Below are 26,795 nucleotides of genomic sequence, written 5' to 3'. Positions count from 1 at the left end.
TCAGTCCTGCTTTGTTCCCCTCCCTTCCACAGGTGTCGGTCCCAAGGATGCTCCTTAGATAAAACCTCCCACATGGTAAACTCTGTCTCAGCAACTGTGTCCTGAGAATCCAATCCTTGACGCTCAGTCAAAATTCTTGTCCCTGAAACATGAGCCCTGATCACTCTTGTATCAATTTTTATATCATCTATTGACTATCATCTCCAATGGCTACTATAACCCCAGGTATGGCATTTTACCAAGGAAAACTATATGCTTGGCTTGGGAAAGAGTGAAGAATTAGAACTTCAATTTATTCGTTTCATTAGCTTGTCAGCTTCCTCCCTCTTGTACCTAGAGCATTGTAGGGGAGGAAAAAGTTTGCATCAACCCTCTGAGCGTCCCTGGCTGGGACTAACAAAGAGGTTGGCAGGCCAACAGCATACAAATTTATTTCAAATAAGTTTTACAAGACACAGGAGGCTTCAAAAGGAGAAGAAGTTCTGAAGAAACAGTTAAACCTGAGTATTTTTTGTGCTAGGTTTGATAAAGAGTTGTGAAGAAATACAATAGGTCAGAGACTAAAATAAAAGACTAGGCCTTTTAGTTCTGGATCTTCTTGGCGTCCCTTCATCTTTGGAGGTATGGACGCTCCTTTCCTCTGCATGCAGGGAGGGCCCCCCTCACACAAGTGCTTTATGACCTACTAAGGATGGGAGGGGAAATGACCTTCCTGCTTCTCCCATTTTCTTAAACTCCTTCAGCTCAAACTATTCAATATGCCAAGGGGCCATATTTTGGGGCAGCGTGTCCTGAACCCCATCAAGCACCAAGGTAGCTTTCTTCTTTCTCTTCCCAATCACTATAGAATGAAGCATTCTCTGTCATTCTCTTGCCCACAAGTGATCAAATTCACTTCAGCAGTCTCAACCCTCGGTTCATATGCAAACTTCTGGACAGCTCGGTTTGTATGTCTAGATTCATCCAGAATAGGGCCCTGCACACTTAGTAAGCACCACGTTTGTGCAAACCTCAGGCATGGCAGGTGGAAATAGCTAAGCCATCCAGAGGCTCACAGTGCCCTGTGTGTACCTTCAGGCCTTACCCTCAGTGCCCTCTGGCTGCTTCCAATGGACAGTAGCTGCCTCCTCTTAGATACGCCTGAAAATTAACATACATCACTCCAGGAGCCCTTCAACCAACAATTGAGGGGTGAGAACTGGTATAGAAAATCTCCAGCACTTGCAGCTTTCCATGGGATAATTCTGATGAGTTTCACCTCATTTCCCAGAGTTCCACAGCAGGATGACACTTCAGGAGCACTGGGAGGCAGGTGGATGTTACCTTCCGAGCAACAACACGCCCAGAATTCACTGCCTTCTCTTCATTCACTGCCTTCTCTTCTTGTTTATCCACTGCCTTACTGGTTTCCTGACCTCCCCCCTCCCCCCGCCACCCAATAAACTACTTACACTCAGATCTTCGCTTTGAGATCTGCTTCTTAGGAAACAAAATTAAGGGCTACGTCATTCCTGACCATGAAGAATTATAATCTAGTAAAGATTCAGTACATACACAAAATAACATAAACATAAACATGCATGCAGGTTTCCAGTGACCCAAAGAGAACTTTTTGGTTCTTCCAACCTTCCTTTGAAAGTGAATAAATAGGGGCGCCTGGGTGGCGCAGTCGGTTAAGCGTCCGACTTCAGCCAGGTCATGATCTCGGGGTCTGTGAGTTCGAGCCCCGCGTCAGGCTCTGGGCTGATGGCTCAGAGCCTGGAGCCCGTTTCCGATTCTGTGTCTCCCTCTCTCTCTGCCCCTCCCCCGTTCATGCTCTGTCTCTCTCTGTCCCAAAAATAAATAAACGTTGAAAAAAAAAAATTAAAAAAAAAAAAAAAAAAAGAAAGTGAATAAATAATGAAAATTCACCTCAGCTGATTTTAGCATAGTGGCTGTCTGTGGTTACCATAGGGAGTTGTTAGTTAATCCCATCAAAGGCTGTCTCCCTTGCTGAGAGAGTAAGGCCATCCTGTGTCCTCTCCACCCTTTCTCACCAGGGGCCATGTCAACATTAGCACCTCACTGATGGCAGATTAAGCAACTAGTGAAACACAGAAAAGGCTCATTTTAGGAACCAAGAGCACTGTTCCTGCTTTGGTCTCGGAATCAAAACAATGGTTTCGATGACAGGAGCCATGATTGAATTGTGAAATCTTTCTTTTAAAGTTTGAGGAAAAGTCCCCTTCAGCTCCAGTTCTTTCTGAACAGCCAGGAAGGAAACACACACACACACACACACACACACACACACAACCAGCAGGTATAGGGTTTGCAGTCCATAAAGTCCCTGTCATAACTACTTTGGCTCTGCCATTGCAGTGCATAGCCATAGATAATACATAAGCAAATGGACAATGGGCTGTGTTCCAATAAAACTTTATTTATAAAACTGATAACCATATTTGACCTACTAGTAGGCTGTAGTTTGCTGACTGCTGCCCTAGAACCTTGCTATTCAAAGAGGGGTCTGTGGACCAGCAGCATAGGCATCACCCAGACTATAAATGCAGAATCTGAGCCCCATCCCTGACCTACTGAATTAGAATCTGAATTATGAAAATAAGGGCCCCAGTGATTCATATGCACAGTAAAATTTGTGAAGTACTGTTTTAGGAGATTTGGATTGTGTTGACTGTGAACCAGAATAATTGTATGGGTTTTAAAATAAGCTTTTAGGGGCGCCTGGGTGGCTCAGTCGGTTGGGCGTCTGACTTTGGCTCAGGTCATGATCTCGCGGTCCGTGAGTTCGAGCCCCGCATGGGGCTCTGTGCTGACAGCTCAGAGCCTGGAGCCTCTTTCGTATTCTGTGCCTCCCTCTCTCTCTGACCTTCCCCCATTCATGCTCTGTCTCTCTGTCTCAAAAATGAATATACGTTAAAAAAAATTTTTTTTAATAAAATAAGCTTTTATTTCCATTTAACACTGCTTGAGCGTGATAGCAGAAATTTGCTTGGTTTTATGTGACTAGGTCTACAGCAGTCACTCCTCTTTATTGGTGGAGAGAGGAGGATCAGTTCAAAGTCTACAAAATTGGGACAGACCATGAAGTCTGGACAATCTAACTTAGCACAACTCACAAGTAATCACAGCACTCCAGAGAACCACGAAGTTTCCCATGCCTTCTTTTCCTTTTCTCCCACAAAGTGGCAGCAGCTTTGACTGAGCTGGACCAGTCAGCCCTGAATCTGATTGCTCACATGTGTGTACAAATAATTTAGGTGTCTTTGCAGGTCATTAAATGCCCACAACATGCTGTTCCCAAAAATGTCAGCCTCAGGGACTTGGGGGAAAAAAAATCCTCACTCCAAGGGCTAAAACGCATGCTCGTTAAAGTCATGAATTATTTGATGTTCTGTCAAAGATGAATCCACAATGGAAAGGACAGAGGAGGGTGAGTGTGTATTTGAGAGGACTGCCCCAGTCAGAAAACAGTGGGCAACCTCTGTGCCTGACTGACCACATGAGTGGGAGCAAGGCACTTGACTCCTCAGAACCACGGTGTTCTTATCTGGGAAAAGGAAGCTCCTAGTTTCTCAGTACCCATAAACATTTTAGTGGCTCGTAACCTTTGACTCAACGATTATACCTGTAGGACTACGCTCTATAAAATTTTCACGTAAGTATGCGAAAGTTTATGCCAGCGTGTATTCATCCAGCACTATCTTAATAGTAAATCAGGAAGCCACTTAAACGTTCAGTGGTATGAGAATGGCTAAATAAATTGTAGGACCGCTAACTGTTCTAACGTGAGGCAGTTAAAAAAAAGGTGGAACCATTTGCACTGAAGCGGAAATGTATCTTTGCTATACTGTAGAGGAAAAGAAGAAGATACAGATCATATTTCATTGATTCCAAGGTGGGCATTTTTCACCTTTCACATTATTATAAGTAGAGTCTTATAGTTGATGGTGTCTTACAATTGCTATGGATCAGGCAACAGTCTTGGTGGTATACATAAAATAATGACAGATCCTATACTCAGCGGCATCTTAGATTGAATGCAACGTGCCGAATGAATCACACACATATGTGAATGGATGTGTTGATATATGTTTCTCTTATACCGCGCATAGCTATACTTACAAACATATATAGGTGTATATTTCAAAGCATTGAAAAAATGCCTAGAAATATGCACGTCAGATGCACAGTAGTCAGTTTTAAGGGAAAAAATTAAGTAAATAGGGCTAGGGAGTGAGATGCAAGAGGCAGTTTTGCCTTCCAGGTTTTTATACTTTTTACACTTTTTGCGTTGTATTGACAACAAACATGTTTTAGTTTTTAAATCAGAAAATAGTATGGGGTGTCTGGCTGGCTCAGTCAATAGAGCATGCAACTCCTGGTCTTGCAGTCCTAAGTTTGAGCCGTATGCTGGGCATAGAGATTACTTAAAATCTTTTAAAAAATCAAAAAATAGTATGATAGTAATGTCTTTATTCTTGTCTCACAAGACTGGAGTGAAAGACGTTATCATACAAAAGTAATTGCTGTAGAGCGCGTGGCGGTTCTCTCCTTTGTCAGCTACAGAGACTAGGGGGAAGAGACAGAAATTGGAGACATTTAGGGCTGCCACCTTTTTTCTTTTGCCTGGAGTGCAACATGTATTCTGTGAGAAAATGAGATGGGATGGCCCATGGCAACAGGAGAAGCCAATCTTTGGCTCATTGGGATATCACTTCTGATCAGGAATGTGTCATGAGGCGTTCATTCAAGAGGCAAATCAGCAGGGAAATGTCAAAACATCAGCAAATTGTGAGTAAATAGACTCAGACGCTTTGGTGCAAACTTGCTAAGAACAGAGGCTGTGGTTTCCATATGCCCCTACAGACTTTCTGGTAGAAGCCCTCATGAATATTAACCACTTATACATTTCAGGGTGAATGACGGTAGCACAGCCAAGCATGTGAGCCTTGTTCTTGAAGAAGGACCTGGTCCTTGGGTAGGAAGAAGTGAGGGGAGAAGAGTCCAGTTCAGCACCTCAGAGGCTTTCTCTGGGAGCCAGGGAAGTAATACCTGGAACAGGGCAGTTGTTTGCAAAGAGGAAAAGTTCCATCACATATGATGAAACACACGAGGGTGCTTTGCAACTATGTAGCATCCTATTCCTTCTTATTTTGTAGGTGGATATGTACATTTCGTGTCAGTGTCTACATGGTTGGCTCAGCTCCTGGAACTCAGTACCTTCCCTCCTTTTTGTCTTCACTGTAATCAAAGCTCAGCCAGCTACAGTAGGCAGGAAGCATGTTTTCTTTCTTGGGCAAAATTGACAGAGCAAACTTGCCTCTTTGAAAGTATGAGACTCTTTCAGGTTTATTCTTGAGGATCTGCAGAGAGAGTTATCCTTAAGTGATCTACCCATACAGAAGTTCTCCTGGGAAGCTGGAGCAAAAGGCAGGGAGCACAAGTGGGTAGAGGTTGTGAAACAAACCTGACATGTGTTGGTAATGGTTAAAGTGGGCGATGGAGGCATACAAGCTCAAGATGCTTGTCACTCTACCGTTGTCTAAGTTTGAATTTTCCATATTCCAAGGTTAAGTAAAAGAAAAAGAACTGGAGGGAAGGAGTGCTGAATTTCTCTACCAGCAGGGAGAGGCTACCGTGCCAGGATCATTTCTGTTAGTATATTCTCATTTTCCTTACCTAGAAATGGACACAATACCAACTCACTGGGTTGTGATAATTAAGGCAAGAGATGAATGTAAAATTCCTAGCGTTGTCCCTCAAAGTGTGCTACTATTACTAAAATAAAATAAGATTAAAGTACCTTTAAGATACCAGTGTGTTGACAGCGATTTTATTTTAATGGTGGAAATAGTTTTACTTGCTTTCTTTTCATTGTATTTTCCCCACTTTCTATATTGAACAAATCTATCGCTACAATTAGGAAAAATGGAATAATCTTTATTCGAATTAACTTTTATTTGACTCCTCTCTTACCCATATGTGAAGGGGTTTGAAAAACTTGGGCTACTAACCATTCAAAAACATTCTTAATATTATAACTTCAGTTCCTCCCTGTCTGAAGCTGAAAGCCTTTTTGATGCAAGAACTTTGGTTTGAAGTTCCTTAAAGAATGATAAAGAAAAAAGCTGAATTACAATACGCCCATCTCTTCTACCTCCTGGTTCCAAAAAATGTTTAAATTAGCTTCTGGCTATTTCTGTGTAAAGTTAGTTTGTGATTTTATTGACAAGTGATGGGTTACAGTAATTCACCCTACAGTTCCCCCGGGGATAAACATGAAACATTCTACTACTGTCAAAGAAGCTAGATCCCTGTTGGGTTTTTTTTTTTCTTTCTTTCTTTCTTTCTTTCTTTCTTTCTTTCTTTCTTTCTTTCTTTCTTTTTTCTAAAAACATGTATCTTGTGCCTGTTGCTGCTGCTTTTATTTGGAGCATAAAATAAATAGAAGACACTGACTTCCAAGAGTTTTTGACATTGATGGTGTTATGCAATGGTCTTTTATACTGTATCAGTTGTCAGTTGTCACAGTGATATGACATAACTAGGCAAAACTGACACAGCCATATAACTTTCTTGGGAGTAGAATATTTCACGTCTTTCCTGGGGTAATTGCAGGCTCCGTCACTGTAACCCTCAAACTATCTGTAAGTGGAGGAAACTCACATAGAAAACTCAGCACCTGCGATGGTAAGGACTGAGTGAGCTCCTGGGTCTGCAGGCTGCGGTTGATCGGGCTGGGCGTGGCTGATCTGAGCCTGACTCACTTTGACTCACAGGGCTCCGCTGACTATGCCCTACTGCAGGGTAGCCTCGTCTGAAACCAAGCGGCCAGGGGCTGTGCTCCACATGGTTTTCATCCTATAGCACACCATCCTACACGTGTTCTCCTGCTGAGGGAGCAAGCACAAGCAAAAGTGCCCAAGTGCTTTTTTGTTTCCTCATTGTTTTTTTCAAAATAGGTCTTAAATCCCTCCCCTGTTTTTTCCCAGATGTTGTTTTTTTTTTTTTGGTTTTTTTTTTTGTTTTGTTTTTAAGATCTTGTTGTGTCATGTCTGCTAATATCCCTAGGGCTAATGCAAGTAACTAAGACAGCCCAGATTCAAAAATGAGAAAGTAGGAGCTCCTGGGTGGCTCAGTTGGTTAAGCATCCAACTTCAGCTTGGATCGTGATCTCATGGCTCATGAATTTGAGCCCTGCATTGGGGTCTCTGCTGTCAATGCAGAGCCCACTTTGGATCCTCTGTCGCCACTCTCTCTCTCTCTCTGTCACCCCTCCCCTCTTTCTCAAAATTAAATAAACGTTAAAAAAATGAGGAAGTAGATTGTGCCTTCTTTACTGAAAGGAATTGTGAAGTCACCTGGTGAAAGTTGGGGCTACAGGAGAGCGTAAAGAATGGGGGTCATTAATGCCAAGTAGCCAAAGCAATCTTGAAAAAGAAAACCAAAGCAGGAGGCCTCATAATCCCAGACTTCAAGCTATACTACAAAGCTGTAATCATCAAGACAGTATGGTACTGGCACAAGAACAGACAGATCAATGGAACAGAATAGAGAACCCAGAAATGGACCCACAAACGTATGGCCAACTAATCTTTGACAAGGCAGGAAAGAATATCCAATGGAATAAAGACAGTCTCTTCAGCAACCAGTGCTGGGAAAACTGGACAACAACATGCAGAAAAATGAACCTGGACCACTTTCTTACACCATACACAAAAATAAACTCAAAATGGATGAAAGACCTAAAAGTAAGACAGGAAGCCATCAAAATCCTCAAGGAGAAAGCAGGCAAAAACCTCTTTGATCTTGCCTGCAGCAACTTCTTACTCAACACATCTCCAGAGGCAAGCGAAACAAAAGCAAAAATGAACTATTGGGACCTCATCAAAATAAAAAGATATTTGCAAATGACATATCAGATAAAGGGTTAGTATCCAAAATCTATAAAGAACTTATCAAACTCAACACCCAAAAAACAAATAATCCAGTGAAGAAATGGGCAAAAGACATGAATAGACACTTCTCCAAGGAAGACATCCAGATGGCCAACCAACACATGAAAAAATGCTCAACATCACTCATCATCAGGGAAATACAAATCAAAACCACAATGAGATACCACCTCACACCTGTCAGAATGGCTAACATTAACAACTCAGGCAACAACAAATGTTGGTGAGGATGCGGAATAAGAGGATCTCTTTTGCACTGCTGGTGGGAATGCAAACTGGTGCAGCCACTCTGGAAAAGGAGGTTCCTCAAAAAGCTAAAAATAGAACTACCCTATGACCCAGCAATGGCACTACTAGGCATTTATCCATGGGATACAGGTGTGCTGTTTCCAAGGGACACATGCACCCCCATGTTTATAGCAGCACTATCAACAACAGCCAAAGTATGGAAAGAGACCAAATGTCCATTGATGGATGAATCGTTACAGAAGATGTGGTATATATATACAATGGAGTATTACTCGGCAATCAAAAAGAATGAAATCTTGCCGTTTGCAACTACATGGATGGAACTGGAGGGTATTATGGTAAGTGAAATTAGTCAGAGAAAGACAAAAATCATATGACTTCATTCATATGAGGACTCTAAGAGACAAAACAGATGAACATAAGGGTAGGGAAACAACAATAATATAAAAACAGGGAGGGGGACAAAACAGAAGAGACTCATAACTATGGAGAACAAAATGAGGGTTTCTGGAGGGGTTGTGGGAGCAGGGATGGGCTAAATGGGTAAGGGGCATTAAGGAATCTACTCCTGAAATCATTGTTTCACTCCATGCTAACTAATTTGGATGTAAATTTTAAAAAATAAAAAAGAAATAAAAAAGTAAAAGAATGGGGGTCATTAATGCAATCAATGTGCCATATAAAGTTACATAACAAGAACTAGCAGTTCTCTCTGACGTTCTATGTTTTGCAATGCACTATTATATATCTTCATATATATAATTACATCCCTAAGGATGGAAGACGATTAATTCTTTCAGTAAGGTAGCTATGAGTTGTTTTGATGCTGAAATTTATTTTTACTTCTAGCCTCTTGTCCCCTAATTTGTACACATATGCTATGATAATTTGAAGTTAAATTTCAGGGATCAGTGAATAAAATTGCTTTTTTTTTCCTTTTTTGCACATGCAGTTGTGGTTTCCTGATATACCCTTGTGGTTGCCAGATAAACACCCATTTATCTTTCAAAACCCACCTATTGTATCACCTCCTCCAGGAAGCCTCTCTGGCCTCTCCAGATAAAATTAATCATTCCCTCCTCTGATCTACCTTTGTGCCTTGCCTTATCTGTTTAAGCTGTCATCTGCCTCTGTAGAGTCTGAGCCCACTGAGTGGAATAAGGAGAATAGGCTCTGGGATCAGGCTACCAGAGTTCACCTCCCAGGTACTATTTCCCACATGTGGGGCCTTGGACAGGTTATTCAGCTTGGGCTCTATGTACCTCCTATCTGTACTGTGGGAGTACTAATTGTATTGGCTTAAGAGGGACACTAAGAGAATTAAATGGGCATTAAATATTTGATAAAAGACATGACATAATGTTCTAAATAAAATTAGCTATTAGTGTTTATCATCTTATTACCCATAATGCTAGTTAGATGACCTTATACCACCTTGGAGTCAATTTGTAACACTGGGTCTAGACCACCAAGGTACCCTTGGATCCTTAAGTCCTTACGGTGTCCTTGGTTGAGGTCAAAAGTATGAGTGATTTTGCAATCAGGATCTGAAGGAGAAGGAGGTAGGAAATTAATAGCTGAACGATGGAACAAGCCTCCAAAGATCACCCCATTCTGACCCTAACATGTAATTCTGTGACGATAAAGAAAATAAAAAGAGGATCAAAATGGACCCAATTAATATTCATCTTTACATGGAAACCAATTTGACAATAAATTTCATGTTAAAAAAATATTCATCTTTACAGATCTCATTTTTAGGTATTGTCTTTCTGTTCCTCTGAGCAGAAGGTTCACTTAAGTCATTCGGTAAGCTTTGTTCTCCAAAAACCAAACAGTAAGGTGATGTGGGGACAATGGGAAGTAAAATGAAATGGCACAACCCATCCCTGAGGCTAGAAGAGGCAATGAAACGGAATTACATAAGCTTCCTCTAAGTCCTCAATTTGAATGATGCATTTACTTTGAGACATCTCATCTTCAAAATAGGTGAGCTGAGGATTAGAGGAATGGAACAGATGGCATCTTGATAAATTAATACTCTGAAAACGAGGGAGGAGACACACATTGTCTACAACATTCAGAAAGTATTTCTACTAGAATAAAGTATATACTGTATTTTGGTGTATCTGAAGATTAGATGTTTATGTCATCGTCATTATTTAGCACATTTGGGGAAAGAAAGAATTTTGATAAATACAAAGGTTATACTTGAGCATTTATTCACTTGCTACAGTGCTACCAACTAGTAAACTCCAAAGGCAAACTTGGTATATAAATAGTAAGTAAATGGTAAATAAAGAGAAATTGTCTTTTGCTAAGTGAAATAAGTCAGACAGAAAAAGGCAAGTACCATATGATTTCACTTATATGTGGAATCTAAAAAACAAAGCAAACAAATGAACCAGAAATAGACTTACAAATACAGAAAGCGAACTGGGGGGTTGCCAAAGGGTAGGGGTGTGGGGGGTGGTCAAAAGGATAGAGTTACAAACTTCCAGTTATAAAATAAATAAGTCATGGAGATGAAAAGTACAGTATAGGGAACATAGTCAATAATAGTGTAATAACATTGTATGGTGACAGACAGTAGCTACACTTACCACGGTGAGCATTGTGTAATGTACAGAATTGTTGAATCACTATGTTGCATACCTGAAACTAATATAATATTGTATGTCAACTATACTTCAAAAAGTTTTTAATGTTTTATTTATTTTTGAGAGAGAGAGAGAGAGAGAGAGAATGAGAGCAGGGGAGAGGCAGAGAGAAAGGGAGACACAGAATCCGAAGCAGGCTCCAGGCTCTGAGCTATCAGCACAGAGCCCGATGTCTGGCTGGAACTTACAAACTGTGAAATCATGACCTGAGCCAAAGTCGTATGCTTTACCAACTGAGCCACCCGGGCACCCCTACTTCAATGAAAGAGAAAGAAAGAAAGAAAGAAAGAAAGGAAGGAAGGAAGGAAGGAAGGAAGGAAGGAAGGAAGGAAGGAAGAAAGGAAGAAAGAAAGGAGGAAGGAAGGAAGGAAGGAAGGAAGGAAAGAAAAAAGAAAGAAGAAAGAGAAAGAAAAAGAAAGGAAGGAAGGAGTTAGCTTTGTAGAATCATGTAATTGGGATTTTAGTAGGCAAAATGTACACATAATAAAAATAAAAGACAAATAGTACACAAAGATATACTATGAACTGTCTCACTCTCAGCTCTAATTCTCCATTCCTCAAAGGAAACGCCATTATCACTTTCTTACATATCCTTTCTTTTCTTGTATATGCATATATATTACAGCTTGAGAGAATTAAAGATCTTTGTTTCTAATTTATACCCTTATTTTGCATACACTTATTAAGGCTAAAACTAAACCCTTGCAGTGGACAGACTTTACATGATTTGGGCAAATTGTTAAGTCAATCAGGATTAGTTTGGTTTCAAGTGACCAAAAGAAAGGTGGTTTAAGCAAAGAAAAAAAAAGAAAAGAAATCACTTCATGGGAATACATCCAGGGGATAGAGATCTGACAGCCTCAAACACAGCTTGAGGTCTTGACCATTCATATTCTCTCTCCCTCTCTCCCTCCCCCTTTCTCCCTCTCTCCCTCCCCCTTTCTCCCTCTCCCCCTCCTACTTGCTGTTCCACTCTGTTTCCCAGTTTCCCTCCATTTTTGGAGTCTGTGGAGTGACAAAATCATGGTCAGCAGCTCTAGCCCCACATCCCACCTGGCTTAAAATCTAGCAAAATGAAAAAGAGTGCTTCTCTTCCCCAGCTATTCAAGGAAAGCCTGAAGCTAACTTCTTACTGGTCTATATTGTCTCATACCCATCCCTGAGCCAATCACTGTTCCAAAAGCAATGTCCTTTTGCCCCCAGAACACACGCTTCCCTCTCCCTCACTCCTCCCACGAAACATGTGATCACAGCATGTGATCTAAAAGTGAGGGAAGCTGTATAGCTCAGAGGAAAACTAGGGTGCCATTACCAACAGAAGGGTGAACCGATGGCAGGCAGATGAAAATCGCAGAAGTTCATAGCACTTACCCAATTAAGGAAAAGATGGAAATAGTTACCTCTTGCTTCATAGTAGAAAATTGTCAAAGATTAGGGAAACTATATTGTTTATTCTCAAATCTTATTTTTTATTACAGGATAAACCTCAATTGGACAAGTTCAAGATATAAGTTATCTATCTAAAAGCCAGTCCAATGTTCCTACTTCCTACTATACTGATGAATTCAATGGTCCAATAATTCAGGTTTTGTTTGCTTTCCCACTCTTTTCAGAATCATTCCCATCAAGCACATGGTAATAGCTTTATATTTTCCTTCCTTTCAGTAACCCCATTACTAGAATGCTTCTTAGCCGTTAAAACTAGCGGTTGATTTTTTTGTCCTTCAAATAACATGAACTTACGTACATATTAAGGCCTATCTGAACTATAAATGGTAAAAGAATATCAATGACTTCTATCAAATTAGGAAAATAACAAGTAAGACTCAAATAGAAGAAGTAAACCAATTGGTAACACAAGACAAAATATGTCTTTTTTAATGCACAGTTCATGGGATTAAAAAAAAACTATTCACTAACATTGAAAATACGTTGCTTTTAACCTCAAGACTACAGTACATTCAGGCAGGAATAGAGATCACCTAGTCTAGTGATGTGGATGTGTGATAGGGCCGACCTTTGGGAAGGGAATTCACTCAGGTGCTGGCTTCAAATGCAAATTGTTTGGCATGGCCTTGGTCTAATGAGCAAATGGTCTGTAGGTGGGATCTGAGAATTGTATATTAATTAGCTCAGTTGGTGATGCTTATGTGGCTTTAACTTGGGAAAAAAATATGGGTGGCTCAGTTGGTTAAGTGTCTGACTCCAGGTCACGATCTCACGGTTCTTACGGTTCATGAGTTCAAGCTCTGATGCGGGGCTCAAATTTAAAAAAATAAAAATATGTGCAGACTTGCCATCCAGGATGTCAAGCAAATTAAAAATCTTTAAATGTCTATATCTTGACAGCTAATGGGTTCAAGCCCCACATTGGGCTCTGTGCTGACAGCTCAGAGCCTGGAGCCTGCTTCAGATTCTGTGTCTCCCTCTCTCTACCCACTCCCCTGCTTGTGCCCTCTCTCTCTCTCTCTCTCTCTCTCAAAAATAAACATTAAAAAATATTTATTTAAAAAATGTGGATAGTCTAACCTCCTCATTTTATAAACAGGGCTTTTGAGGTGCAGAATAGGGAAGTGATTTGCCCATAAATGGCAGAGCTAGGGCTAAACCCATGTGTCCTGAATGCGGTACTCTTACCTCCTTCCTTGCTTTTCACCTTTCTGTGCATCCATTTCCATGGGGTTGTTGAGAATGAATCTGGCTGACCATATTGTCCAGGCTGGTGTGAAATTCTATTAGAAAGATATCTGGGGGCGCCTGGGTGGCTTGGTCGGTTAAGCGCCGGACTTCGGCTCAGGTCATGATCTTACGGTCCGTGAGTTCGAGCCCCGCGTCGGGCTCTGTGCTGACAGCTCAGAGCCTGGAGCCTGTTTCAGATTCTGTGTCTCCCTCTCTCTCTGCCCCTCCCCTGTTCATGCTCTGTCTCTCTCTGTCTCAAAAATAAATAAACGTTAAACAAAATTAAAAAAAAAAAAAGAAAGATATCTGGTATGAAAATTACCATATCAATGAGCTTTAACTGTTTCTTACAGGATTCTTTTCCTGACTGTACAAAGCATCTGTCTGGTTAAAGGCTCAGTTGATTCTTAAACACAAGTGTTCCGGATGAGGAAAAGAGTTTCCCTTGGTCAAAGGACCATGTATTCAGAAGATGCAAATCAACCAATAGGACTCATTCAAGATACCTGACATTGTACCTGAAATGGGTCCACATCACATTGCAATGGATTCTTTTTGTGTTCTCTATAAAGTAAGGAGAGACTGACAACATGATTCCACTGAAACCTTTTAGATTACATTTTTCCTCATCACCGTAGGTCTTACTTCACCACACATACAATTATATCTGGATAACGTATTTGAAGAGATGTTTCAGGTTGGAATTAAGAGACATCCACAACCTTTCCATTTCCAGTGGGTGAGATTTTCTCTTCCTTACTCTTACTGTGACTGATTCAACTTTGTATTTTCTGTATCCAGCACAGTGCCTGGTACATAATATGATGGCGTTATGTAGAAGTTATACGCCGCAGCGGTTGAGAGAAAGGGCCACGAAGGTGCCGGTAAATATTTAACAATGGGCTCTGCGGGAGAAAGAAGTCCCAATCTGTAGCATTTGCTGATCTCCATGGTGTAAGTAGTTCACTATGGCCAATTTCAAGCTACTAATGTGACTCAATGCAGATTTGTGAAAAAGATATGCCATAGCGCATTGTTACGTAATATTTCCACCAGAAAGGTTCAATAGAAATAACTTTAAGAATGAAGATAAAGTAGAATATAGCAAAATAATTAGAAAGCAGAGCTGAGTGTTGATTACCTTTGTTTTAACATCATTTATTTGATTGTAGGTTTATCTAACTTAATCTTTAATAATGGCTGAATTTAACAACCAGTGCTCAAAAGTCCTGAATATGGGACATTTTGCTCTTTGTGAGCTGATTTGATCTAACTTCAGTTGCCACTGGAAGGGGCTCTTGGGCCTGAGTCATAACTTCTTCAATTATTAGCTCTGAGATTTTGAGCAAGTCGGCTTGACCTTCTAGTGCCTCACTTTCCTTATCTTTATAATGGAATAATAGTGGTAAGTATCTTACAGGCTGTTTGCAAACAATAAATGAGAAAGTACATGTAAAATTAGAGAATTGTTGTAAGAGCCCAACAAATGTTGGCTCTTGGTGATAATAATAATACTCAACAAATATTGACTCAGTGACAGATGGTGGATAGATGGATGGACACATGGATGGACAGATGCTTTTCAAGTGAGAGGGAGAAAAGCTTTTTTTTTTTTTTTTTTTGATGCTTGTTTATTTATTTTGGGAAAGAGAGAGAGAGAAGACGAGCAGGGAAGGGGCAGAGAGAGAGGGAGAGAGAATCCCAAGAAGACTCCATGCTATCAGCACAGAGCCCGATGTGGGGCTTGAACTCACAAACCATGAGATCATGACCTGAGCCCAAACCAAGAGTCAGATGCTTAACCAACTGAGCCACTCAGGCGCCCTGGGAAAAAGCTTTTTTAATGTAAAAAATATTTAAAAAGTTCATCCATAAAGTGTCTCTAAGGAGGATATGAAATCCCCCAGGTTGTCATGGTGGATGAATCAACTCTTCTTTCCGTGGTGCTGCATGATATGCTAAGAGTCCTACATGACTTGCCATTAGTAGCATCAGCAGTCACTAAAAAAAAGCAGGAAGAGAAGTACCCTTTCTTCACTCCTACCATCCGCGGGGAGCACAAGTGTTAAATCCCCTTTCAGACATCATCGCTGCATGTCCGTGGCCCCTTCTCTCCCGGAAAGAGCTGAGTCTCTCTTTTTCTGAATCACATGTCTGCTAATATCAAGGCGCGGGGTTTTCCCTCCAGATACTGCCTGCTCTTCTAAGACCACCCAAGGAAGCATCTCTTTCCTGCTTACAGTGGATTGATCCCAGTACACTTAACAGTGCCCCATGGGACTGTTTCTCACTCACATGGAGAGTCTGACATATTGCGGACAGTGGTTCCTCTCAAGTCTGAGCAGAGCCCTTCTCCTTTGGAGTTGTGTCTTCCTCCTTGCTCCAGTTAGGCTTTGGTTCATCTTCCCAGGCTGAGAGAGAGGAGAAGAGTCTCCTGACAGCTGCGGATCCTGCGTCTTCTGTACAATAATGTCTCAGAGAAAAACTAGAAGCGGAAGCCCAGTTGCCACCAAACTCAGCTTTCCACCTCATTCAAATGCCCCAAATGGTGGCCCACCTGTAATGAAGGTAGGTGACCTGCAAACAGGCCTTTGGCAAAGTCTGCATCTATGTGTCAAGATGAGAACGTTGGTCTCGTAACTCGAAGCCTAGAACCTTTTTCATTGAATCATGCTACCTTTTGGGAGGTCTGGCAGGGAGTTCTTGACGTGTAAGTAACACCCTTATTTTTGCTTCTTTCAAAAGATAGACATTGAGAGTGTCAGTGTCTTGATCATACTTGACTGAAAGCACAAATCTATCTAGTTCATGTATCCTAAACACTTTAAAATGAAGAGGAGATTTGAGTATAACGAAACTGGTAACTAAAGGAAAAGTTGCATCAAAGGACAATGACAGAGAATGAATGGAGACTTGGAATATAAAAATGTCTTTAACCTGGTAAAGGTTACCTATCAAAAGTATGGAGCAAGCCCCATACTTAATGGTGATGCATTCCTCTGAAGATCAAGGAAAACCCAAGGATATTCATTCTAGCTTCTATTTTCCTGGAGGCTTCAGTGAATGCAGTAAGACAAGAAATAGAAATTAAATCTATAAGGATTAGAAAGGAAGAAATGAAATTTTAAATGACAAAAATTCGAAAAGCTCCAAAGAGGTTTCAAATCATTAGAAGTAATGAGAGAGTTTAAGAAGGGTGGTTGGATATGAAATCAATATGCAAAAATAAATCTACGCACCAACATCCGATATTTAGAAAATTCATTTTAAAATTTCCATTTATAACATTTTTTATAATGCTAGTGAGTAAAGCTAAAAGAATTACTACTATGTTAATGAACAGAAAGAAGATTCTACGTTATAAAGTGGTCAGTTCTCTCCAAAATTGTGAATTAAGTGCTATTCCAATCTAAACTCCTGTAGAAATCTACAGGAGTTGTGGTTTTTGGGGTTTTTTTGTTTGTTTGTTTTTTTGTTTTTTGGAAAAAGTAGAAACTGATTCTAAAGTTTATGTAAAAGGGAACAGGGAAAAGCCATGACACTTTTTTTTAATTAAAAAAATTTTTTCAACATTTATTCATTTTTGAGAGTGAGAGAGACAGAGCATGAACAGGGGAGAAGGGCAGAGAGAGAGGGAGACACGGAATCTGAAGCAGACTCCAGGCTCCGAGCTCCAAGCTGTCAGCACAGAGCCCAACGCGGGGCTTGAACTCATGGAGTGCGAGATCATGACCTGAGCTGAAGTCGGATGCTTAGCTGACTGAGCCACCCAAGCGCCTTAAAGCCATGACACTTTTAAAGAAAAACAAGTTTGGGAGAGTGACATGCTTTCTAGATATCAAGGCATCATATAAATCTCTAGTAATTAAGACAGTTCGGTATTGTTTCGTTTGTAGACAAATAGAAAACATAACAGAATAATAACAAAGCCAAATAAACTCAGAGACTGTTGCAGGTTGAATTTGGTCTTCCAAAAAAGATACATTCAAGTCCAAAACCCCTGGAACTTACGAATGTGACCTATTTGGACATAGGGTCTCTGCAGATGTAAGCAAGTTAAAATAAACTGGACCTTAATCCAGTTGCTGGTGTTGTTATAAGGAGCAGAGACACAGAGAGAGAGGGAGATGGCCGTATGCCAAGGAATGCACATAAGCACTTGTTGTGTACCTGGCGAAGCACTTTTCATGGTGTATATGCTGGGAAACACACGGTGTGCACACGTTTAAGGAATGAAGTGAAGGAGTGAAGGAAGGTAGGCCTGAAGCTGCCGGTGGAAGGAGTAGGTCACCAGAACCTGGGAAGAAGAGAGTCAACAATTGAGAGGGCTCCTTAGAGGTCTTCCTTAGAGGCCACCCAGAAGCGGGGGTTGGGGGGGAACTGGAGAAATCTCACGCTCCTCTGCCCTCAGGTCTCCTGCTGGTGTTTCCACCAGTCAAGCAGAACTCAGTGGATGAGAGAGTCCACAGATGTAGTCCTTCTTGGTTAGTCTTCCAGGTACAGAATTTGGTAGAATAAGGGTAAAAAGAGGATTTGAGGGGCAGTGGTTTTATCTTGCACACAAGACATTATATAATCTTTGCAAAAGCCGTAAGGGACCTGTGCTACCCTTATCCCATTTCACACAAGCAAACTGGGGCTTGGAGAGGTTAAGTCACATGCTGACAGTTGGCATATAGTAGAGTTGGGGTCTAAGCCTAGACAGTGTCAATCATGAGCCAGGTAGCTCACCGCTAAAGTGAAATTCATGGCTCCATCATAGGTCCAGACTAAGTCTCAGAGCAGGTGAAAAGCTGGGCCAGTGTCAGCAGAAAGGGCTGGCATTTCCCAGTTCTGTCTGGCTCCAAATGCCATCTTCCACTGTGACACCACATGAGCACCCATGACGTAGCGACCCACGAGAGGCACACGCTTGGGGTTTTCCTTTTAATTACGAAGTGGAGAAGTGGCGACACCAATAATACTATTGAAGTATTCAACTGGTTTTTACCTCAAGTGACGGAGTAGCCATCCTCAGACATGAACAGCCTCCACCATGACATGGGAGAAAGCAAGGAGTATCCGATATTTGCCAGCCTGCATTTTGCATACCCTTGAGGTTGTCTGTCACTAGAGATGTTCTGAGGGTTTATGTTGTTAGAGATGCTGGGATCTCTGCAATTCATTTTGATTTTGTTTAAAGCCATAAAATAAAGTGATTGGGTGAAATTCTTTTCTGTTAAAACAGAATAGTGTGAGGCCTTGCAGCTTTTATCATGGGCACTTTTAAGGTACACGATCGCTTTCATTCAGCTAAATGCTATTGACTCAAACATGGACTCTATGATTACAGTTTGTTTGGTTTTGATTATTCTTGTTTATACACATCTTGTTTAGTTTATACTAAACTATTAGACAGGAAAGAGATAGGGAGTATGAGAAAAATAAGACATTAATGATCATGAAAATGATAATCTACAATTTCCCTTCAAACTGATACCTTATAGACTCATATAGTGACTTATCAGAACAAGTAAACCACACATGTCAGGATTTCCATATTACTTTTGCTTCCATTGCTCAATAGAAGAACTTCAGTGGTGATTATAGTTCATTTGGCTTTTGATCTATTGGGGATAATAATAACCATCCATATGATGGGTTATTTGCAGAGAAATGTTGTAAGTAGAAGCCCTGAAATTTTTTATTAACTTGTCATTCGGAAACAAAGCAGAAAAACATTAAAAATAAACCAGTTAACTTTAAGTGAAAAATCTAAGCAGTCCAAACAATCGAGTCATGAAGCCATTTTTTAAAATCTATTCTTGATGCTGTAACACCTGTTAAATCCCAGTCTCTATTTAAGTAAGCATTCAATCCTTAAACTAAATAAGATACGATGTCCTTTTAAACTCTGTTTTTGTTCCAGAATTATCTCCAAGTAGATTAACTAGTGCCTACCCTTTTTTAAAGGAGTTGGCATTTATTTTCACATATAAAGTGATTACAGTTGATCATTTTAAATGTTATTTTCTTATACAGTATAGACCTAAATATTTTTTAAAATAAAATCACTTCTTTATGACATACCATGAACAAAATAATGGAGTTGCATAACAAACTGACAAGGAGATTCATGAGGCATTGCCATGTGTAGTAGACATTTATCGCTTTTGTCCATGCAACAGGAAACCTCTTTTTTCCAGCAACATTGCCTGGAGCCTGTTTCGGAAGCTACCCTCTCCCAGCCACAGTCCCATATAGGTTAGGTGAAAATGATCTGCCTTGCTGATGGGTACCTGGTCTCAGATCAAGAAAATCAGAATGTGGAACACCGTGGCCAGTGGTTCATTTAGAACGACTATGTCCCAAACTGTGCCAATAAACTTTACTGGAACCAGTAGAATAAAGAAGCTGCCTTTCGGATGGAGCCACTGAAATAGAAGGACCAAAGACCAGAATATTCCCAGCAATGTGCAAGAATACCATATGCCTAAGAAGAAAACAGCAAAGAAAAGCATAGTCAAACGACCGATAGTGACAGGTTCCCAGTGACATGTTTGAGCTCCTGGTTCCAGCCATTTCATAACTCAGTTGGATTTCACTTTTAGACTTCTCAGTTATATTAAGCAATAACTTGATAGATGACCTTGAATACATCACTTTATTTCTCTGGTCTTTGCTGTCTTCATCTATAAAATAAAGGCATTAGATCAGATGCCTGCCTAACATCTCTTTTAGATTTTACAGATTTGTGATCTTGTGATTGACCATGCATTAGTGACTCCGTAGAATTTTTAAATGGACCCAATTTTAATTGACAAAATAAATGGTGCTGGCCATCCTACTTTTTAATAGGTAAAAAAGGTGAATTATACAGTACTTACAATTATAGAGGCCATGAGAAGTCATCTAATCCTTCTTCTGAGTCTCCTATCTAAATGGAGAATATACAAGCATGCTTTTATACTCCGTATCTTCATTTTGATGGAGCTCCAGGGCAAATGTCTGAGCTAACTTAATCAAAGATGTTGTTCACAACCTCTATTATGATCCTGAGTATCCCTGCCCCCGTTCTGATGAAGAACCTTGGAAATTACCCGTGGTAGTTTCACTTGCATTTAGTGAAAATCTTTTTGTACAATTTTGCAAATGCAAAGAAAAAAAGCCCTTTTATATAATTCCTCCAAGTTTAACAATTCTTTGATAGACAGCATCCATATCCCCTGCTAATTATTTCCCCATAAGGCAGGGTATTATACTTCCCAGAAGATGTTTTACAGGTAGGAAAGCTTTTGAAAATATATAATATTTTGACCTTTGAGATAAGAGATTTGTTGTGAAACTAGCCCTTTTTATTACTAGGTGTCATTCAAAATAAAATAATACGTTTAGACATGTTGTAGCAATTTACTTGCTATTACTCAAATCTTACCCTCTAATTAGAAGGAGAAATATGAAGCTTCATCAGTGCATAATTTAACAAACTCAATGTCATGAAATTACCATATTTTATTCTTGCCTAGCACCAAAATTTGTGGGCCCGGAGGAAAATGTTCACTTCTAAAATGCAAGATATGACTTATAACAAAAGAGTGCTTGAGAGCTGATACTACGGGTTCAGGCTAATCAAAGCCTTTGGACAAGTTCCAAAAGGCAGATTTAAAATATGAGTCAATCTCCAAATCCCATCTGCTTTGGGATGCAGCAGAAAAAGAAATGCAGTCATTTGGGGAGAGCGAAAACTATGAAAATCAGGGCTTTTTAAACCACTGATGGAAATGATAATGGAGCAGTGGGATTGACAGAAAGAATTCTCAAAGGAATTAGAATTTTGCCTCCAGGCAGAAGAGCCCCCGCCCCTGAAAATGGCAGAGATCTCCCTACACTGGGATCAAGTTTCACTTTGTTCCTTCTTCTCTCTCTCCACCCTCTATTTTTATGCCCATAGCAGGCTAGGTTAGAGGCTTCACCCAATAACCTTAAAGTTACAGTAGTGTAACAAAATCAAGGTTATCTCATATTCATATCACAATCCCTGGTGTTCTCGTTCTGCTGGGTCTTTCCATCTTGTGGCTCCACCCTCCTCAGAGGCCCTCAGATCCTCTCTATTCAGCCGGCAGTTGGGAAGAGGACATAGGGAAAGCACATTCACATCTTCACTACTTTGGCCAGAACTCGGTCATGTGTCTCCATGCAGGTGTGAAGGAGGCAGAGAAATATAGTGTAACTGTGTGCCAGGAGGAAAAAGGAAAAGGTTTTAGTGGACATATAGTTTCTGCTACATCTTTCTCTCCTTCCCTCCATCACTCTCTCATCTTTGCAAAAGCAATATTTGCATAATAGTTAAGAACGCAGAGTTAAGTACTTTAGAGTCAGTCTACCGGGATTCAAGTGCAAGTTCTGCTCCTAGTAGTTGTGTAATCTGGGGAAATGATAGAAGCTTTCTGTGTTTACTTTTCTGCAAAACAGGAGTAATACAAGTAACTGACTCATAACATCATTGTGAGTATCAAATAAATTAATGGCTAAGTGAAGAAAATTCTAAGTAGAATATGCCTGGGGCTCCATTACTTCTCACTTCTATATCAGTCAGACTCCTAGGTTGCAATAGAAATAATCTTGCTGACTTGAGTAAAATAAAATTTATGAGGGGACCAGGAATACTGCAAAAACAGGCTTCAAAAACAAGTCCACAACAAGCAACCTCTGGAGGGCCAGCCATCAGGAACCAGAACAGTTCTTCCAGCAGGAACAGGTCCATTCATGGATCCCCAGGCCACTACGGCTGCTGAGGTGATGATTTCCTCCAAATGCCACCACACCACACCCTACAGCCCTTACTCAAATTCCAAGTGCTACAGGAGACTGCTCAATTGCCTGCCCCTGAACTTTCCAGAATGACAAGAAAGAGAATTTGGACCCATTTGCTTTCTGGTTCCCAAGAATGCACACAGTGGCACATTTCTAAGAGGATAAAAAGTTTTGATAGTCATGGCACCTTGCCATGGTTGGCTGCTGAACAATAAAAAAAAAAGGATGATATCCATTGTGTGATCTATCCCCCCAGCCAGCCAGCCAGCCACTCACCCACCCACTCATCCACCTACCCATTGATCCATCCATCTCTCAATCTATTCAGTTAGCCATCTATCCACCCATGCAAAGATACATACATATCTGACAAACACACATCACCACATTTCTCTCACGTTTTTTTTATATCCAAATACCCGTAAAAAATGAGTCTTTCAGAGGAAGCTTTTATGGACCTAATTCACCCCAAAGCTTATGTCTCCCTGAGCAGTAGATGAAAAATATTGCAGCCTGAAAAGAATTGACTTGAAAGAATTAGGGCCCCTGCCTAAATGCCTAACATCGTATAAAAAAGTGACTCCAGCCCCAGGGTGAATGGAGTCTTATGTTTCATAAGGCAAGATATTTATTATAATGACAGGGCAAAATGGCCGTGGACAAATCTTAAATCCAGGATGCATCTAAAGCAAGAATGTCACTTTCCAATTCAAATCCAAAATGTACATTAAAGGCAAAGAGTGTGTATGAATTCTGTTTAAAAGTCTCTTTACAGAAATGGATTAGGGTTGTCATTGATACCAAGCTTCTATTCTACCTGAGATCTATTCATGCTTTGAGCAGAGTTTAAGGCTTTCTTCTGGAGCTAATAACCTCATTTAATCTGTAATTTCTATGTGAGAATTGGCGCACTCAAAATAAAAGAACAAATTACTAGATTATTTTTTCAATGAAATTCTAAATCAGCCTTTGGGATTTCCAACTATGAAAGCCCCACAAAATGCTCTGTATATTCTTGGAGTTAATAGTCTTGGCATCTTAATGCATGTTTTTGAGGAATTAAAATTCAGTCACCAAAACGTACTGTAATGCAGTTATAATAGACACCTTCTTGTGTCTGCCTCCCACTCTTTAACAGTTGGGTACAAGGCACCATGCTAAGATATTTACACAGATCAGTTCATTTAATCTTCCCAATAGCCTGTGATGTAGGCTTTATTGTTTCCATTTTATATATGGGGAAATTGAGACTTGCAACATCAAAGAGCTTTTCCAACTTCACATATATAGAGATGGTGAAAGTAGAAATCAGATTCAGGAGTCCAGTTCTAGAACCCATGTTCAATTGCTAGCCTTGCACATCCATTTACCTGTATCTCTCATGCAGGTTGGCTCATGCTTGGTATATGTGACCCTGCCATCTTGGTTACTATTATTATGGTTAGATACCTTATCCAAGAAGGACTAACAGAGGTAGTTCTGGAAACACAGAATTGAGATTTTAGATACCGCTGTTTAGTCTATGTTAACTTCAAAACAAAGAAATATAATCTGAGAAGTATTGGATGGACATATTCTCCATATGATGTGGGACTGAGTAGCAGGAAAAGTTGGATGGCAGAGGGAAGAAGAATTAAAAGTACGTGCCAAGAGAAGTTTTGCATATTTTTCAAACCATTTTTGAATTTGTTTAAATAACATTTGGTGAAACAGGGATTTAATGGCAACCTCAATAGTAACAGGAATGTTGGAGACATACATCCTCTCCCACTTCTTTATAAATACAATTATTTCAGTACTTAAGAAAACCTGTAGAATCTGAAAAATAAGACAATACTACTGGAATATGTACCTGTTACTTGCTTCACTACTGTGCTTGTAATTGACCTTTTTTCGCACTTTATTTCACTCGTGTTAGCAGTCCCAAAGGCATCTTATTTGCAGGTTTTTCTGAATAAAGCACTGGTACTTAACATTGTTTATTCTTAGGGTCCCCTCTTAAAACTAAAGTGCCTTTTGCTTTATTATAGAACTTTGTAAATATCCTCCTAATCTTTATAAATTATGTTTAAATATTATAAAGATATAAATATATATTGTTATGTTATTTATATATTGTTAATTAAATGGATATTATTTATTAATTTATTATTACTATTTTTTTAATGTTTATTTATTTTTGAGAGAGAGAGAGAGAGAGAGAGAGACAGAGCATGAGTGGGGGGGGGGTGCAGAGAGAGAGGGAGACACAGAATCCCTCAGGCTCCAGGCTCTGAGCTGTCAGCACAGAGCCCGACGCAGAGCTCAAACTCACCTGTGAGATCATAACTTGAGCCAAAGTCGAGCCACCCAGCACCCCTATTATTACAACTGTTAATATCAACCAAATACTACTCCTGTTCTTTTTGGCTTTCCGGAAGTTCAAACCCTGATAAGTCCAGTGGCATCTCTTCCCTTGAGTTCAGAGATTTGCTTCTGCATCTATACCATGTATTTCCCAGTGTATTTAAGATAGCTAGAATTGTTTGCTGTTGCTTGCAACCCCAAGTGTCCTAATCTTGCGATAAATGAGGGAGGAACCCAGCATTCATTGAATGTTTTCTACCTGCTAGGACATTTACATAAGTTTACTCATTTAATTCTCCTGACATCCCCGGGAGTATCAAGTGCAAAGCACTGAAGTGATTTGAAACAGTCAGGGTTTCACCTCTAGTTTCCTGCCTTCCAGAGCCCAAGCTATTTTTCCTCCATCATGCTGTAACTCACCTCAGAATTAGGAGGAAAAATGCTGAAATATGTCTCAATTTTTTTCAATGTTTATTTATTTTTGAGAGAGAGAGAGAGAGAGAGAGAGAGAGAGGGATACAGAGCATGAATGGGGGAGGGGCAGAGAGCAGAAATATGTCTCAAAAGCTGAACTTTGACTTCTGTGAATTTAGAGGGTACAAATACCATGTGATGACAAGTGGCTGGCTTCTAAAATATATCATCACCCCTCTGCAGCAATGAATAGGAAGTGCCTATTTCTTTCTGATCCTGGGTACCCAGGGATCATAAAAGGTGACATGGTGACTGCCGTAACTCCTGCAAAGCAGACCAAAGAACAAGGCCCATCCCTTTGAAAAATGTAGGTAATGAACAAGAAATGAACAAAGAATGAGGAGAGGAGACAGCGTATGGGGAACCCCTGTGTATGTATATTCGCACAGTTCTATGGGCATTTGCCTTACTTTAACTCTTTGGCCACAAGGAAGAGACTCAGACTACATTAAGAAGGGAAAGTTCACGGTCAGGGAGACAGAGACCTCAAAATAGAAACCCAAGTGTGAATGAGCCTGAGAGGAGGAAGAGGGGGAGTCAGAGCGCCTTGCGATCTCAGCGGCGGACTCGTACAGGTGCTCCCTCCCATGCTCCCTCCAGAGGCTGACCCCACTACTTTTTGTCCCATCTTTGTGGACTTTTGCCTCTCCTCTCTCTGTCAAGCTTCCTTGCCCAATGCTCCCTGTTTCTCTTTACCTCACAGTTTGTTTCTCAGGGCTTCTGTTTTCTTGTGACTTCCCCATGCTCACACCTAGCTTCTTCCATATACTTGGATTCCTCGTGACCCCATTCCTCTGCATAGGCTCTTTCAGCTTCACCTGGGGCCATTAGCAACGTGGGGAGGCGGGGGCTCCATGCTTCCCAATCCAAAGTCCTGGAGCTAGAGTTAATTATGATGCCTGAGCTCGTCTTTACTGCCGGAGAAGTGTGTTTGTCTGCTTGTGGGTTCTTTTGCTAGCCCCTGTCACACGGAGCCTCCCAGAGTGGATTGGTTGCTGTGCTCATTCCTAGTCCAAACCAGGTAGTGGGGGGCGGGGGGGGGAGGGAGGGAGGGAGGGCTGAGGCTAGTGGTAGAGGACGCACAGTAGAGACATCACCATTGCCTAAGGCCTTCCTCCTGTCAGTGGTGGGAACAGATGTGGCAGCCACCAGGATGGATGTGCTTAGTCTGGTTTTGCCCGAAGTCTCTGTGTGCTAATAAAATAATAACTAATAGGTGCCAGACTCTACTATTGGCTTCGCACCATGCTAAAGGCTTTATGTGCGCAATCTCGCGTACTGCGAATAGCGACTTTATGAGGTAGGCCCCCATTTTGAAGCTCTCTCCCCCTTGTAGCGGTGAAGCAGTTGAGGCACAGACTGCTTGCACTCTTAACTCTTACAGAGTTTAGGCGCTATTAGGTATCATTCAGCAAGCGAAGCAGGGCAAAGTCACTGCCTGTCCTTGGTATTTCTGATCCCTCACAAAAGGAATATTTTCAAGCCCCTAAACAAACAAACAAACAGCCAAGAATAGAGGGTGTTCTAGAGTAAAACTGGCATGGCAGTGCCCTCAGCACCGTATTCAGGATCCAAATAAAGTTCTTGACCCTGAGGATAGTCTGGAGAAAGGTCTTCTTTCCACAAGGAGGTTGGA

The 26,795-nt window shown here is 40.7% G+C and overlaps 1 long non-coding RNA gene across 1 annotated transcript in view; it reads left to right on the top strand.

Annotated features, from left to right (window-relative positions):
* LOC123605809 overlaps nt 1–22,570 on the top strand; it is a 64,246-nt gene extending 41,676 nt beyond the window's left edge. The window contains exon 7 of the long non-coding RNA XR_006715897.1: nt 21,998–22,570. This is a non-coding gene — a long non-coding RNA (uncharacterized LOC123605809). The remainder of the gene's footprint in view (nt 1–21,997) is intronic.
* Nucleotides 22,571–26,795: the final 4,225 nt, after the last annotated feature.

This window comes from Leopardus geoffroyi, chromosome A2 (assembly GCF_018350155.1).
Source record: "Leopardus geoffroyi isolate Oge1 chromosome A2, O.geoffroyi_Oge1_pat1.0, whole genome shotgun sequence".
Classification (NCBI taxonomy): Eukaryota; Metazoa; Chordata; class Mammalia; order Carnivora; family Felidae; genus Leopardus; species Leopardus geoffroyi.
Note: the sequence above shows the minus strand (reverse complement) of the source record. Positions and strands in the feature narration are given on the sequence as shown.